This window comes from Hyperolius riggenbachi, chromosome 2 (genome assembly GCF_040937935.1).
Source record: "Hyperolius riggenbachi isolate aHypRig1 chromosome 2, aHypRig1.pri, whole genome shotgun sequence".
Taxonomy (NCBI): domain Eukaryota; kingdom Metazoa; phylum Chordata; class Amphibia; order Anura; family Hyperoliidae; genus Hyperolius; species Hyperolius riggenbachi.
Genome location: NC_090647.1, coordinates 457,071,252 through 457,087,968, shown reverse-complemented (window position 1 = coordinate 457,087,968; position 16,717 = coordinate 457,071,252). Strand labels below are relative to the sequence as shown.

The 16,717-nt window shown below is 43.2% G+C and overlaps 1 protein-coding gene across 2 annotated transcripts in view; it reads left to right on the top strand.

The window, feature by feature from the left end:
* SMG6 (SMG6 nonsense mediated mRNA decay factor) overlaps positions 1–16,717 on the top strand; it is a 444,365-nt gene that overhangs the window by 206,137 nt on the left and 221,511 nt on the right. The gene's annotated exons all lie outside the window — the stretch shown is intronic.

The following is a 16,717-nucleotide window of genomic DNA, read 5'->3' as shown; positions in this document are numbered from 1 at the left end:
TTTCCTTGCTGATTGCTTCTTGCAGATTCCCTTGCAGATTCCCTTGCAGATTCCCTTGCAGATTCCCTTGCAGATTCCCTTGCAGATTCCCTTGCAGATTCCCTTGCAGATTCCCTTGCAGATTCCATTGCAGATTCCATTGCAGATTCCATTGCAGATTGCTTGCAAAGAGGATCAATGGCATCCTATGCAATGGAAGTGAAGGAGCTTCTAAATAGTAGCCAGCATTTCATTGCTCTAATTCCCAATTGAAATACAAAAGATTGCAGCGTGTGTAGTGACATGAAGACACCAGGTGGCAGGCGTAAAACCACCTATTATTGTGAAACTTGCTCACGCAAGCCAGGATTACACCCAGGAAATTGCTGTAAAATTTACCATACCTTGGCTTTCTTCTCTGCTACCAGCCAATAGAAGCTAAACTGTCCAAATAAGGTATTAAATTAAACGTTCTAATGTGTTCTTTAAAGGGGAACTGAAGAGAGAGGTATATGGAGGCTGTCCTGTTTATTTCCTTTTAGACAATACCAGTTGCCTGGCAGCCCTGCTGATCCTCTGCCGCTAATACTATTAGCCATAGCCCCTGAACAAGCATGCAGCAGATCAGACTTATAAGTCTGAACCACTGAAACACCTGATCTGACAAGACTAGCTGCATGCTTGTTTCTGGTTTTAATCAGATACTACTGCAGAGAAATAGACCAGCAGGGCTGCCAGGCAACTGGTATTGATTAAAAGGAAATAAACAGGACAGCCTCCATATACCTCTCTCTTCAGTTCCCCTTTAAGTAACCATGTTACTATGTTATGTTCCATGTTAAAATGGGAGAGAGGGTAAGAGGGAGAGTGCATTTTTGTACAAGAAAAAAACTCAGAGCAGAAACCACTCCCTTTAGGAAAAAACTCAGTGGAAAGTGTTAAATATCGTTTGCCGGGCACAGAACAGATAAAAAGGGTGCCTGTGATAATTTACGTTTTCAAACTTCATCCGTGATAATTTGTGTTTCTCAACTTCGCCGGGGACCAGTAACGTTTACACATAAAATTAATACACATTTATAGTGTTTAGTTAAATCGTAATATAATTTTTAAATAACTTTTCATAAATCCTTATTTTCAATGTATAAAGCCGACAACAAATAAATCGTAATATACTTTTTTTTAATTAACACTCTGTAAAACATTATTATCCACCAAATAAACTGTGCAACAATAAAATCATAATATATCGTTTTTCACACTATTATCCATCTGATAAACCGAGCAATAGCTAAATCTGATGAATAATGTTTACAAACATACTAAATATATTTGTCGTATTTAACTGAAACGTTATTTAAAATGTTATCACTTACTCTTTGTAAAACATTATTATCCACATAATAAAGCGATCAGTAAGTACATTGTAATATATTTTTTACAGTCACTATTTGTAAAACATTATTATTCACACAATAAAGCGATCACTAAAGGAGGATTTAGGGTTAGGCACCACCAGGGTTAGGCACCAAGAGGGCGGGTCTAAGGGTTAGGCACCACCAGGGGGGTTTTAAGGGTTAGGGATAAGTAGAGGGAGGGTTCTGTGTGAGAGTAGGGTTAAGTTTAGTTGTAGTAAAATGTTAGTTATATTTACTAATGTTTTACTACAGTTATTATGGGCGTACTTATATTTTTAATGATTTGCTTTTTTGAAATATGTGAATTATGTTTTAATCTTTACTAAATGACTTTTTAAGAGTTTATCAATTTTATAATAAAAATTGTTGTAAAATATCGTTTAGAAACTTTATAGTAGTATGAAACGTAAAGATATGTTTTTGGATCCTGATCTGGTTAAATCATTAAAAAAATAAACAGTACTTAAAGCCAATGGTTACCAATCTAAAAATAAAAAAGTCAGATACTCACCTAAGGAGAGGGAAGGCTCAGTCCTAATGAGCCTTCCCTCTCCTCTCCCGGTGCCCTCGGTGGTGCGCTGGCTCCCCCGTTCGCGTCCGCCGCCGCAGGGACTTCGGGGGTCTTCGGGAGCACTCGGACTTCGGGGGTCTTCGGGAGCACTCGGGCTTCCGAAGACAGGCCGCTCCATACTATGTACGCGCGAGTGCATCATAGAGGGCGCTCGCGCATGCGTAGTGTGGAACGGCCGCGTCATCGGGAGCCCGAGTGCTCCGGAAGGCTTCCGAAAGCTCCCTTCAGCTGCGGAAGTGGCAGTATTTGACCGAACTGGTCGAATACTGCTACAGGGGATCCTGCGCGGGACCGGGCACCGGGAGAGGAAAGGCTCATTAGGACCGAGCCTTCCCTCTCCTTAGGTGAGTAACTGACTTTTTTATTTTTAGATTGGTAAACATTCACTTTAAACATTGTTTATGTAAAATCAGTTTTAAATCATAATTATTACAATCATCTTTGTGAATACACAAACGTTATTGTAAGTTTCGTCTATAATTACAGAGAATCGCGTTTTACCAATACAACATTTCATATACATTATTTAATGATTTGAATTTGTAAAACATTATTGTAAGCGAAATATTAAAATGTAATTGTTTTATAAACGATATTTCAGATTAATGTTTACACCAGGCACCCTTTTTCCCCGACGCCGTTTTTGCATGTACGTGTGCTGTTGATCCTCTGCCTCTAATACTTTTAGCCATAGACCCTGAACAAGCATGCAGCAGATCAGGTGTTTCTGACATTTTCAGATCTGACAGAATTAGCTGCATGCTTGTTTCTGGTGCGATTCAGACGCTACTGCAGCCAAATAGATCATAAGGGTTACCAGGCAACTGATATTTTTATCAGAAATAAATATGGCATCGTCCATATTCTTTTCACTTTTGGTTGTCCTTTAGTGTACACATATATACACACATTATATACACATATATAAATATTAGCCCCGCCGCCGCGCAGTGATTGGCCGTCGGGTCCCCGGAAGAATAGAGGGGACTTGGGGATCCCGGCAGCCGAAAAATTGGCAAAAGAGGTTTGGGGGGAGAAGTCTGCGTCCTGCTGGCAGCGCTGATCGCGCGCGGGACCCAGTTCAGAAAAGCAGGAGGTAGATTCTTGACAGCCCGACCTGAGCACGGGCTTATCGCTGCGCACATAGAAACCACAGCCTGTGCTCAGGTCTGGCTTACCGCCAGGGAGGCTACCGTAGCAGTACTCAGTGCTGGAAAACAAAGTAAGTGGTAAGGCAGAGAAGAGCTCCATAGTCACCCTGTGCTACTAAGGTTTTCCCAATGTGGTCTGGAGTGTTCTGCGCAGACGCAGAACACTCCAGACCACGTGAGTGCGATCATAAGCGGCGCTCGTGCAGGTGCGGTATATGCTGACCTGGCGAGGTCGGCATCTGCAACGCAGGGGATCCCGGGACACTGGAGCTGCGGTGAGGGACATATCGGCTTCCAGGGTCTGGAAGAAGTCCCCGGGTAAGTAGATTTTATTTTTTTTAGTTCTCGGATGTATCCTTTAAGGGCTGCGCCGCTTATCTCTCCAACTACCTCATGTGGTCAGCACTGCCTCGCCTTGTATCCGCATCCTGCGCACCCCTCTCAAAATAAGATAACCTTAGCACCTCCATTCAAAAAATGCCCGTTTTTGCTCCCTCTCCATTCATTGCGGCTTGTCTGCTGTGTCTAAGGATCTTGCAATTAATAGCTTGCAAGAACAGGCGATTATGTCTTTGGAGGTTTTCTTTTGTATCAGATGTGATATGGGGGGAAACCCCTACAAAATGCAATAAAACAACAACTGTACAAACTTTTAGAATATCCTGGGTTGAATAACTTGGTGGTCAGGTGGATGAGAAAACCACTTTATTGCTCACTAATTTCCTTCTGGGTCTGTAGTGTATTATAAGAGAAACATGTTAGAACCCCATAAAATAAACATGTAGGCTTCTTATTACTTTCATGCGACTGAAAAAACAAGGCAGCAAATGTTACTTTTTGCCGGTATGAGGGAGTGAATTCTGTTTTCTCTGTTTTACCTAGTTTGTGTTCTGAAAGAGAGGTAAGAAATAATTACTGTGTATTGACTTCAATTCAATAATACCTGTTCGGTAATTTTACCTCATACGGTAAATAATTTTTTTTTGTTTGTTTTTGAGTATTTACTAAGATTTTCATATGCGTGGTAACTATTCAGTAATTTACAAAACAAAATCTGCATGACAGTTCATAAAGGTTTCTGCCTCATTCAGTATTTCGGGTATTTTTAAGGAATTGTGCAGTATTACATTTATATTTTCTGGAGTAAGGGCCCTTTTCCACTAGCAATCGCTAGCGTTCACGCTGAACCCTAGCGATTGCTGAATCGCAATTAGCGGCGATTCCCCGACGTTCGCGGCCGCGATTTTGCTATGCTATGCACTGCATAGCAAAATCGCGGCAAATATCGCTCTGCCGCACGTTGCGTTCCCGACAAAAACGAATCGCGGTAGTGGAAATGACCTACCGCGATTCCTATGTTAAAAAGCAAACCGTAGCGATTGTAAAATCGCTAGCGGTTTGCGTTTTTGCGATTCAGCCAGCGCAAACGCGCTGGTGGAAAAGGGCCCTAAAGGACAATGGAAGACGTGTGCTACAGATAGCATTTTCTTATTCTATTAACAAGTAAACTGCATGTCCAAGTTGCATTAAATTAATGTAACATTTGTATCAGCTCAAAACTACTAACATCATAAAGGACAACTGAAGCGAGAGGAATAAGGAGACTGCCATATTTATTTCCTTTTAAACAATGCCAGTTTCCTAGCAGCCCTGCTGATCTATTTGGCTGCAGTGTTGTCTGAATCACACCAGAAACAAGCATTCAGCTAATCTCGTCAGATCTGACAATAATGTCAGAAACACCTGATCTGCTGCATGCTTGTTCAGGGTCTATGGCTAAATGTATTGGAGGCAGTGGATCAGGGCAGCCAGGCAACTGGTATTGCTTAAAAGGAAACAAATATGGCAGCCTCCATATACCTCTCACTTCAGTTGTCCTTTAACTATTTTGAATTACTATTGTGCACAATTACATTTGTCTATTTGTGTAATACATGCAAAGTTGCTTTTGTTCACAAGTAATATTGTTTGTCTACAAATTACATCCCAAAGTACAGTATATCTGCTCTAAAAGCTGCTATTACATTTTATTGCATAGCTGCTGTATTTATTTTGTATCTAGTGATCAGCTTTTTCTGATTCTCCTCTCAGTACAGCTCAGTTCCGTTTGCTAATGTTTACTAAATGAATCTAACAAAGGAATGCAAACAAAAGATAATTTGATCACCTCTTTGGATGCGTCCACTTGAAAAGTTCTGTGTTTAACTGTTTGAATGCTGTTCTGCTACAATTTTTTTGTGGTAGTAGATTTTATGCTGCAGTCTTTTAGAGCAAATTAGAAATGCTGAGTTTCATACCACTTTAACTTTATTTTCTGGAATGGTTTAGCTGTCACATTATCTCTCCTCTTGGTTTTCTCCCTTCTATAACCTCCCAAATGGCAGTTTGTAAGTTACGGACAGCTCCAGACTGGAGGTAAAACACTGAACATCTCACTTGTTTTACCGCATGCTTTAATCTTTGAATTATTATGTATTGAGTTTTTTTACCTCACAAGGCGATAATTTTAGCTCTCTATGTGGCAACAGCCTTTGCAAATTGACTTGATTGACATGAAAATGTTTGATTAACCACTTGACGACAAGGGGATTTCTGTCTGATCTGTGCTGCGTGGGCTCTCCAGCCCGCAGCACAGATCAGGATTATGCCAGGGCGATCAGACTTACCCCCTTTTTTCCCCACTAGGGGGATGTCCTGCTGGGGGGTCTGATTGCCGCCGGCTTGCTGCGCTTTGCAGGGGGGGCTCTTCAAAGCCCCCCTCCGCATCATTTTCGGCGCTCCCACCCTCTCCCTCCCTCTCCCTTCCCCTCCCCTCCCTTCCCCTCTGAGCGGTGCAGGGCGGATATCCGTCCTGCGCATTGTAGGATAGGCTTCAACCTATCATATGCCAGCAATCCCCGGCCAATCAGAGGCCGGGGATCGCCGATCTGCCTTACGGCGCTGCTGCACAGCAGCGCCGTATGATGTAAACAGCAGGGATTTCTTCCCCACGTCTTTACATTTTGCCGGCGAGCCGCGATCGGCGGCTCTCCGGCTGTTCACAGAGACATCCTCCGTGAACGGACATGGAAAGGCCGCTCGAACGACCTGCCGTTTCCATGGAAACCCGCAGACGACCAGTTTACGCCAATCGGCGTTAGCTGGTCGTCAAAAGGTTAAATGAGTTGTTTTTGACTCTGAGTGTGCTAGGCAGTGGAGAAAACCATGCAATTTCTGCACTGTGCATTTTTTAAAGTTTTGGGGTTTGTGGTTTTCATGCATTTTTAGTGCGTTTTTTGTTTACGGTTTTTCAATATTTTCCCTTTATCATTGGAAGAAAATACAGTATCCTATTTTTAAACAAAAAACACATGTAAAAATGCAGTACTCTGCGTTTCCATTAAGATACATTATGAGCGTTTTACATGCATTTTTCAAAATTCTGCAGCAAATAGTATGTTTTGAAAAATGCATTCTTTAAAATGCGCATATATGGGTTTTGCATGTGGCCCACAGACTTGCATTAGGGCTCATTCACATCTGAGCTGATTATTTGCGTTTTGACGCAACGACGATAGTGCATTTTCCAAGGTAAAATGAAAGTCCATAGACTTTCATTTTACCTTTCACATCTAACGCTAAGTTTTTGTGCATTGCGGTTTAACGCTTCCTGGAGCTCAAGAGAAGAGCTTGTGTTTTTAAAGTGTTCAAATGCACACAGTTACCGTTTAAAATCAGAAAATACTATCTCCTGTGTTTTCCTATGTGCTGTGACGGATTGAAAACGCATTAAAAAGCATACTTATTGCAGTGAAATGCAACACACCACAAGGCATTTAAAAACACTTGAAAATGCATACATCAAGACGTACTAATATTTTTTTTGTTTATAAATGATCATTCCCCAGTTTACCTCTTATTTAGTACATTGCCGCACAAAGGAAGTTGCAGGGCATCCTGGGTTGTCCTTTTTTGCTTCTCTACTTTCCCCCTCAGACTTAACTAATGCAGCCTGATTGGCTGAAGCCTCTTTCCCTCCAGTTTTCCCCTCCCACACCTCTGTTCCTCTCTGATTGGCCAATATTTCTCATGCTGAGACAATGCACTTTCTATTGCAGAGCTGGGTGGGAGTGCCTGAAGACTGGGAGGTGGGCGGGCAATGCATACACAATCAGCCAGAGGAGAGTAAGGGAGGAAATTACATCAGGATTGGCTTCAAAATAGCCACAGTTAAAATGGGAAATGCAAAGAAGAATTTTCTCTTTTTTTAACTATAGAAAAAAATCACTAGAATCAAAACATGGACAGTGCAATACATATTTTAAGTAAGTAGACCAAGTATTTATCTACTTATATATGTGGGAGTTTTTTTTCTGAGATAGTATGGCTGACAGGACCAGAGCAATTTTCACACATCACGCTCCTCCTATTCAGTCGCCATTAACTTTATCTCCACTTATAACAACAAAATTATATTTTTTTTCGCCACAAATTAGGCTTTCTTTAGGTGGTACTTTTTGATAAGAATTTTTATTTTAGCTGCATTTTAAAGGCAGTAATAGGAAAAAAAATCATCATTTCTCAGTTTTCAGCCATTATAGTTTTAAAATAAAATGTGCTTTCTTCTGGCTTAGTTAACCGAATTATCTGCTCTCCTATTCTTCCACATTGCAGAATAAAGAGGGGTTTGTTCTGTGCAGACAGGGGCCACAGATAAATCCTGCTGGGGCATTGGGGGTCGTTAAGGAGCCATCGAGCCAGTTTCTAAAAGAGAAACTCCGACCAAGAAGTGAACTTTATCCCAATCAGTAGCTGATATCCCCTTTTACATGAGAAATCTATTGCTTTTTACAAACAGACCATCAGGGGGCGCTGTATGACTGATATTGTGGTGAAACCCCTCCCACAAGAAACTCTGAGGACCGTGGTACTCCTGGCAGTTTTCTGTCTGTGAACCTTGTTGCATTGTGGGAAATAGCTGTTTTCAACTGCCAAAAAAGCATGCAGCAACTAAATCACCTGCCAACAGTAAAAATGTCACCATGTAATGTCAGAATGTAAATCGGGGATTTAAAAGATTTTACATTGGGCAAACACTGACTAAATAATTTATACATAATTATTGTAAAAACGAAGCATTTTTTTAATTACATTATTTTCACTGGCGTTCCTCTTTAATGACCCACGACACCCAAGCAGGGCTGATGGCAATTCTATTTTTGCTCCCCGTACCCGCAGGAATCCACTCCATCATTCACCGATTATTATTTAATTATTATAATGGATACCATTAGTTCTAGGAAATGCATCCAGTTTCATTTATTGATTTAACGAAATGTCCCAAAGTCCAGTTTTATTCAAAGAAAAAATAGTTTGAGATTACATTTTGAGTTATAGCCTTTTAAACTGTAGCTAGTGCTTAGCTGAGTGTGTGGTTAGTAGTCCTCGGTTTTATTTTAGGGGCACCTGTTGTAACTAATGTAAAACTGTGATTGACACTACTGCATGAACTTCAACGATGGACTCAGTCTGACATCCTCATAAATTACATATAGAATAAAAGGTGGAAAGTGTTGCCTTTTCTGAAGGGCTCAGTCCGCTACAGATAATGTGTAGGCCTCGTTCACATTACAAACGCGGACGGGCACGCACGCGGAACGCAACGCGTACGAACGCACGCCATCCGCGTTTGTATGCGTTGCGTGGCTGATCCCATCACTGAAAAGTGAATGGGACAACCACGCATTTTGGCAAAAAATGCGTGCAGCATGCGTTCCCGGACCGCACAGGTCCGGAACGCATGCAGTGTGAACATCAGACAGTGCACTCTATGCACTGTCTGATGTCGTGCGTGTCGGCCACCTGCACGCGTTTCCAAAACGCGGCTGAAAGCGCGTGCAGTGTGAATGGGGCCGAACTGTTCCCATCGCCAAGCACGCAGGAAAAATTCAAATGCTTTTTTTTTTTTTTTTTTTTTTTTTTTTTGTGTGTGTAGGACTTTCAAAATTACAGTACACTTAATTGTTAAAGCAGGCCATACACTGGCTCGATTCACGGCCGTTTCGACAGCAGATCCGATCCTGGGATCGAATCTGCTGCCAATCGCTTGCGCTAAACGCAGCCGCCGATCCGATTCCCTCCCGAAATCGGATCGGTCCGTCGATCGCGCCGTGCGGGAAATTACCCTCGATCGCCCGGCGGTAGGAGCGCGTCGCTTGCGGCGTACGATTCGGGCCCGATCCGAGCATGTATACATTACCTGAAGCTGGCTCCGGGGTCCTCTTCTCCTCGCTGCACCGCATTTCCGCATGTCCCAGTGTACGCTTATACTTCCTGTGTCACTCCGGTGACCAGGAAGTTGAAATAGAGGGCGCTCTATTTGAACTTCCTGGTCACGGAGTAACACAGGAAGCGCCGGGATGGAGCAAGAACAGCGGTGCGGTGCAGTGCGGAGAAGACGCCCGGGAGCCAGCCTCAGGTAATGTATACGGGGGGGGGGGGGGCAGGCGGCAGGAGCAGCTGAACAGATTGTGATCGGTTTCAGGCTGAAATTGATTCACAATCTGTTTGCAGTAAAGGCAGCCATACGATCCCTATCTGATCAGATTCGATCAGATAGGGATCTGTCAGCTGGTCGATCTAATGGCACATCGACCAGTGTATGGCCACCTTAAGAATAGGAAAGAAAGACAATGGCACCAAAAATCATGCATACAGTTTGTCTGATCGCATTAGTGGGAACAAAACAATTTACATTCAATAAAAATAGTCCTGCAATTGGCAAAAAGCAGACACTCCGAAAATTGAATCAAAACGCATGCAGTGGGAGAAGGCACTTAAGATGCATACACACGCTGGTCTGAACTCGGCCGTGGCAGACAATAATGACCACCAAGGGCAAGGATCTGGAGTCAGACCAACGTATGTGCAGCGTTCACATGACTTCTGCTAAAGATCGCATCTGCCGGATCTTTAGCATTCCCTGATGCTCAAGTACCGCACAACCACCTTGTTCTTCCTTTTTTCTCTGGCGAGATTTCACTCTGTCGCATCCTGCTTGTTTTTCCTCTGTGTGCCCCCCTTAGCAACAGACACGTAGCTAGCCAGGAGGCTAACGTCGCACAAGTACTGTCACATGGTCCCTTGGTCAGCAGAGATCCCTAGAAGTTCCCACATGATCCACCATGTATCCCCCAAACAAAGCCCTAACAAAAACCTGATGTAAGTGGGTCAAGTTACTAACGATCAGATAAGCTATTGAAACTACTTTCACTCCCTCAGGAAGTAACACCCACTGTGGTGGTGTGGAGGGTCCTCTCTCCCCTCACAGTGCTAGAGCCTTCAGGTTAAATTTTTGGCCTTGATACTTACCTGCGTAGAATTAGCATTTTCTTTTCCTGTTGGCATAGATTTCCTCCTGGCACTGTGGTTATCAGACAATCCAGATAAGTCATTGGTTTCCATCAGAGAAATCGACCCTAGACTATGGTAGGGGCAGCAGATTATGACTAAGGTACACACACTCTTTGAGTCATACAGTAAAAAAATTACTCTACAAATGTTCTGTCATTGATTCAGTCATTCATTCACAGCAGCCAGTTGTATGCGGATTGTGTCACTGTAGTGGCCATGCGACTCTGCCATTGCAAGAGTGTGTAGAAGGAGCCGGAACTTTGCAAGCCACTTGGAGGTCAGCAGAAGATGTAGTTTTGTCTGCCAAAACTACCACTTTTATATTTTAAAAACGTGAGCTGCTTTAAATCTAATAAATTATTTAGCACATAAAGCCATAGATAAAATGTCTAAACAGGTGCTTTGAAGAAAAAGTTTGCAAGTTATACAACATGAGATAATTGACATGCTAAAAGTGGCCATACACTGGTTATGTTTTTTTTATCGATATCCAGAGGATTTTATCGAATCTGCTCTAGATGACGCAAGTGATTCCCAGACAATTAATTTTTGTCTGAAATTGATCAATTCAGTCTGTTGTGTCGGGTAGAAGATTTCACTTGATCAGTGGCTGGTCAGGGGCATGTCACAAGCGGTGTTCAACTTTGGGCCAACTGACGCAGCAACGGAGCTATTCTCACCTGTCCGCCAGCGCTTCCTCCTGTGCCTTCTCTCTACTGCTGGGGCATCTCCTTGTCTCTTCACTACCAGGAAGCTGTGTCACGTGACAAATACTAGAGGGAAAATATTAGAGGCCTCTAGTGGTCATATAAGAGGTGATGGGTTTCCATCAGATAAATTGGCTCTAGACTATGGTAGGGGCAGCAGATTGACTAAGGTACACACACTGAGTCATACAGTAAAAAATAACTTAACAAATGTCTTCTCATTGATTCATTCATTCACTGCAGCCAGTGGTATGTGGATTGTGTCATTGTAGTGGCCATGTGACACTCATTGCAAGAGTGTGCCACAGTGATGGTAGTATTTACCCTCTGGTGTTAGTCACGGGACACACAGCTCCCCGCAAGTGAAGACAAGAATAAGCCTCGGCAGTGGAGAGAAGACATGTGAGGAAGCACCGTGAACAGGTGAGAGTACCTCCGCTGATTCTACTCTCTGCACGACCAGGCCGGCAGTGCACACAGGTTTTCAGTAGATTTCAGGTTTAAATTTATTGAAACTCTTTGTACAGTTTATGGAAGGATTCGATCAGATAGACCCCTCTCTGATCCGATAATAATCTGAGAGGGGTCTTTCTGTTGGCTAGATCGACCATCGTATGGTCAGCTTAAGTGATGCAATGTTTTTCATCAGAAGCAAAAGCCTTACGAATTGTTTCCTTTTTTGCATTTCTGCTGCGGGAATTGGCTGTCTCTCTGTTGTGTGAATATCCCTCTCTCAAGCCTTCTGCGAAGGTCTATGTAAAAATACACGATGGAACTGGGACAGCGGCTCTCGCGGAGGAAGCTGAGATAATTGTGCTTCAGAGGTTGCTCACTTTTTCTGTGATTGTAGAAAATGGCAAATTGTTAAGTAAAGCCATAAAAATCTATTCTTACATCATTATGCCTTAAAGACAGAAAGCCATTTCCACTTTCACAGAGGAATTCCCCAGCGTGAGATGATCGCACTGAAAGAGTGCAGGCTTTTTTTCCCCTTTTGTGAAGGAAAAAAGTGTTCCAGGCTAATTAGCTGGAATTATACGATTGGAAGCAAGTTTTATGCTTTTCAAGTCTCTGCACTGGCTTTCCCCTCTAAGAACTATGTTGGTTTAGAAGTAGGACTTTTGGCTGGACACAGGATGGAATACAGTAAGTTAATGGGTGACGTTCTAAAGGGAAGAGACTGGAATAAGACCAAAGTAGTGGAATGCCTGTGACTGATTGCATTGGCCGTCAGCTTGCAGTGCGCTCTGATTTCCAAGATATACCTATTTTTATTATTGATGATTTATAATATGCCACAAAGGCAATATACATGGATGCACAAGCAGGTAATGCAAAGTGTGGCTGTGACTTTTGCTTACAGATGTTTACCAATGACCAGCAACACTAGGGGAGAACACTGCACTTGTGAGTTTACAATGTAGGACAGCTAGTCCTTGGAAATATCCACGAGTTTCCAGAATGACCATCAGGACCACACGTCCTCTCTCTGTTTTAGTGCTAAAGGCAAAGTGGGCATGTTCGATGGTATTAAAGCTTAGTCATAGCAGCAACTGTGACTCTCTTAGTTGCATACATTAAATAAGGGCGTAAGGAAAAAAAGGCATAGGTTGTACCAAAATGTCAAAATATCGTTTATAGCAATTTTTTTGTAATCATTTCTTTATCGCCATTTGAATAATACATATGTTAAAATTGCAAAATAAAATGTTACATTGAAAAATAGTTTATATACTCGAATACAAGTCGACCTCATGTATAAGTCGACTCGAATATTCAACGCTCTTATGCTGGAATTTTTTATTGACTCAAGTATAAGTCTACCCAGCAAAGTTAATGGCTGCACTTGGGGCTCAGGAGGGGTTAATGACTGCACTGCATACAGTATTGCAGCCATTAACCTCTCCTGTCCCTTAAAGGGAACCTTAACTGAGAGAGATATGGATGTTTCCTTTTAAACAATACCAGTTGCCTGGCAGCCCTGCTGATCTCTTTGCAGTAGTGGCTGAATCACACACCTGAAATAAGCATGCAGCTAATCCAGTATGACTTCAGTCAGAGCACCTTATCTGCTGCATGCTTGCTCAGGGGCTGTGGCTAAACGTATTAGAGACACAGGATCAGCAGGAGAGTTGGGCAACTGGTATTATTTTAAAAGGAAAATTCCACATCCTTCTCAGTTTAGGTTCCCTTTAAGTGCAGCCAATACCTCCTCCAGGCCCCCAAGTGCTGCGATTATTCACTATACTTCCTGCAGCCCAGTATTTCCCCCCTGCCCCTTTCCTTGTTAATTGTTGTGGCCAGGACTTTCAGACCTGTGTTTTTGTTGGCATTTCCCTTCCTCAAAGTATCACTTACCACACGGTAAATTGCTGTAAATGGGAATGTCACTATTCGTACACACATTACTCAGTGTGCTCAGTGTTGCCCTTAACTCATGTATAAGGTGGCCCCTATACTTTTAAGAAGTGAATCAGACCTACATTTCTATACTTACACTCGCGTGTATACATTAACAATGTTTTTTTTTTTTATTGTTTTTCATGAATATCTCTGTTAGACTAATAAATAGGGTAAAATAACGGTATTAAAGGGCGCAGGGTGAAAGTGAATGCCCCGGCTTATATGCGGGGTCGGCTTATACAGGAGTATATATGTTAATCATCTGTTGTTGGCCAGCATAGACCATTAGACTGCTGGACCTATAAATGCATGTAGGAACATGCTGGGATATGTTTTGCATAGCGTGAATGAGTTTCTGTAATAGATTATATATGTATGTTGATTGACACTTTGACCTGACTTATTGCCAGTTTTATGCTTTGGACATACTTTAGATGTTTCAGCCGAGGAAAATCAAAAGTATTTACATAGTTTAACAATTTTTAGCTATGGGTGGAAAAATGAGAATTTTTATGCTCTTTTCAGTGGACTGTTGCCATTTCTGCACATGAGCATAGTTTGGCATGCCTAGAAAATCCTAACTGGCTGTTAGCCGAACTGAAGTAGTAATTGCAATAACATTAAATTACAAAATTGTTTGTGCAGTCCTTTCTAATATTAGTTTAACAAAAGTGAACTTACACTTTAAAGGCCAGTTGCACTTTAAGTAGGATCCAGCTAGTTATTTAACTTACCATTGCCCAACTTAAAGAGGTACTGTAGTGACTTAAAGTAGACTATAGTAATTTATTCAGGATACCCACGTTTACGGTATTTTTCTGGTTTTAGCATCAGGGACACATACATTGGTGTACTGTATATTAGTATGCAGCCCAGCCCTTAGAGTGATGTCAAACCTAGGCTGATTAGCTATGCAGAATTCATCTCCCAGTGAACTCTGGGAGACCAGGTGGTTTTTTTTTTTTTCTATTCACCTCAGAACTAGTGTTGGGCGAACAGTGTTCGCCACTGTTCGGGTTCTGCAGAACATCACCCTGTTCGGGTGATGTTCGAGTTCGGCCGAACACCTGACGGTGCTCGGCCAAACCGTTCGGCCACATGGCCGAACTAAGAGCGCATGGCCGAACGTTCCCCGAACGTTCGGCTAGCGCTGTGATTGGCCGAACGGGTCACGTGGTTCGGACCCGAACGCGCTCTGATTGGCCGAACGGTCACGTGGTTCGGGTAAATAAATACCCGAACCACGTCATATCTCCGCCATTTGTCTGTGGGTTTAGCTTTGGGTAGGCAGGCAGGGTAGTTCGCGCTCCAGCCACGCTAGCCAGGGTCCCCCCTGTCATTGTGTCACTGCTGGGAACAGTAGTACACCGCTTGCTCAGCCACACTATATAGCATTCTGTTTACTGCCACTCTGTGTACCTCGCTCAGCCACACTATATAGCATTCTGTTTACTGCCACTTTGTGTCTGCTGGGAATAGTAGTACACCGCTTGCTCAGCCACACTATATAGCATTCTGTTTACTGCCACTCTGTGTACCTCGCTCAGCCACACTATATAGCATTCTGTTTACTGCCACTCTGTGTCTGCTGGGAATAGTGGTACACCGCTCGCTCAGCCACACTATATAGCATTCTGTTCACTGTTCTGTGTCTGTTTGGAATAGTGGTACACCGCTCGCTCAGCCACACTATATAGCATTCTGTTTACTGTTCTGTGTCTGCTGGGAATAGTGGTACACCGCTCGCTCAGCCACACTATATAGCATTCTGTTTACTGTTCTGTGTCTGCTGGGAATAGTGGTACACCGCTCGCTCAGCCACACTATATAGCATTCTGTTTACTGTTCTGTGTCTGCTGGGAACAGTAGTACACCGCTCGCTCAGCCAGAGTATATAGCATTGTGTTTACTGCCACTCTGTGTACACCGCTCAGCCAGACTATATACCATTGTTTACTGACACTCTGTGTACACCGCTCAGCCAGACTATATACCATTGTTTACTGACACTCTGTGTACACCGCTCAGCCAGACTATATACCATTGTTTACTGCCACTCTGATTCTGCTGGGAACAGTAGTACACCGCTCGCTCAGCCAGACTATATAGCATTGTGTTTACTGCCACTCTGTGTACACCGCTCAGCCAGACTATTTACCATTGTTTACTGACACTCTGTGTACACCGCTCAGCCAGACTATATACCATTGTTTACTGAAACTCTGTGTACACCGCTCAGCCAGACTATATACCATTGTTTACTGCCACTCTGATTCTGCTGGGAACAGTAGTACACCGCTCGCTCAGCCAGACTATATACCATTGTTTACTGACACTATATAGCAGACTATATAGCATTGTGTGTACACCGCTCAGCCAGACTATATACCATTGTTTACTGACACTCTGTGTACACCGCTCAGCCAGACTATATACCATTGTTTACTGCCACTCTGATTCTGCTGGGAACAGTAGTACACCGCTCGCTCAGCCAGACTATATACCATTGTTTACTGACACTCTGTGTACACCGCTCAGCCAGACTATATACCATTGTTTACTGCCACTCTGATTCTGCTGGGAACAGTAGTACACCGCTCGCTCAGCCAGACTATATACCATTGTTTACTGCCACTCTGATTCTGCTGGGAACAGTAGTACACCGCTCGCTCAGCCAGACTATATACCATTGTTTACTGACACTCTGTGTACACCGCTCAGCCAGACTATATACCATTGTTTACTGCCACTCTGATTCTGCTGGGAACAGTAGTACACCGCTCGCTCAGCCAGACTATATAGCATTGTGTTTACTGCCACTCTGTGTACACCGCTCAGCCACACTATATAGCATTGCGTACTCTGCCAGTCAGTGTGTATATTGCTGGGATCAGTAATACTCCACTCACCGTCAACCACTATATGAGCTCAACATGAGTTCCCCAGAGACCTCCGCTGTGAGCAGCACTCCCAACAACAGCAACAGCCAACGCCCCACGCAAGCTATAACATCCACCCCAGCAGCCAGTGGTCAGCAGCAGCCCTCCCCGGAGGAGAACGTTGTGTCCATCAGTCCGTCGCCAGAGCGATTAATGA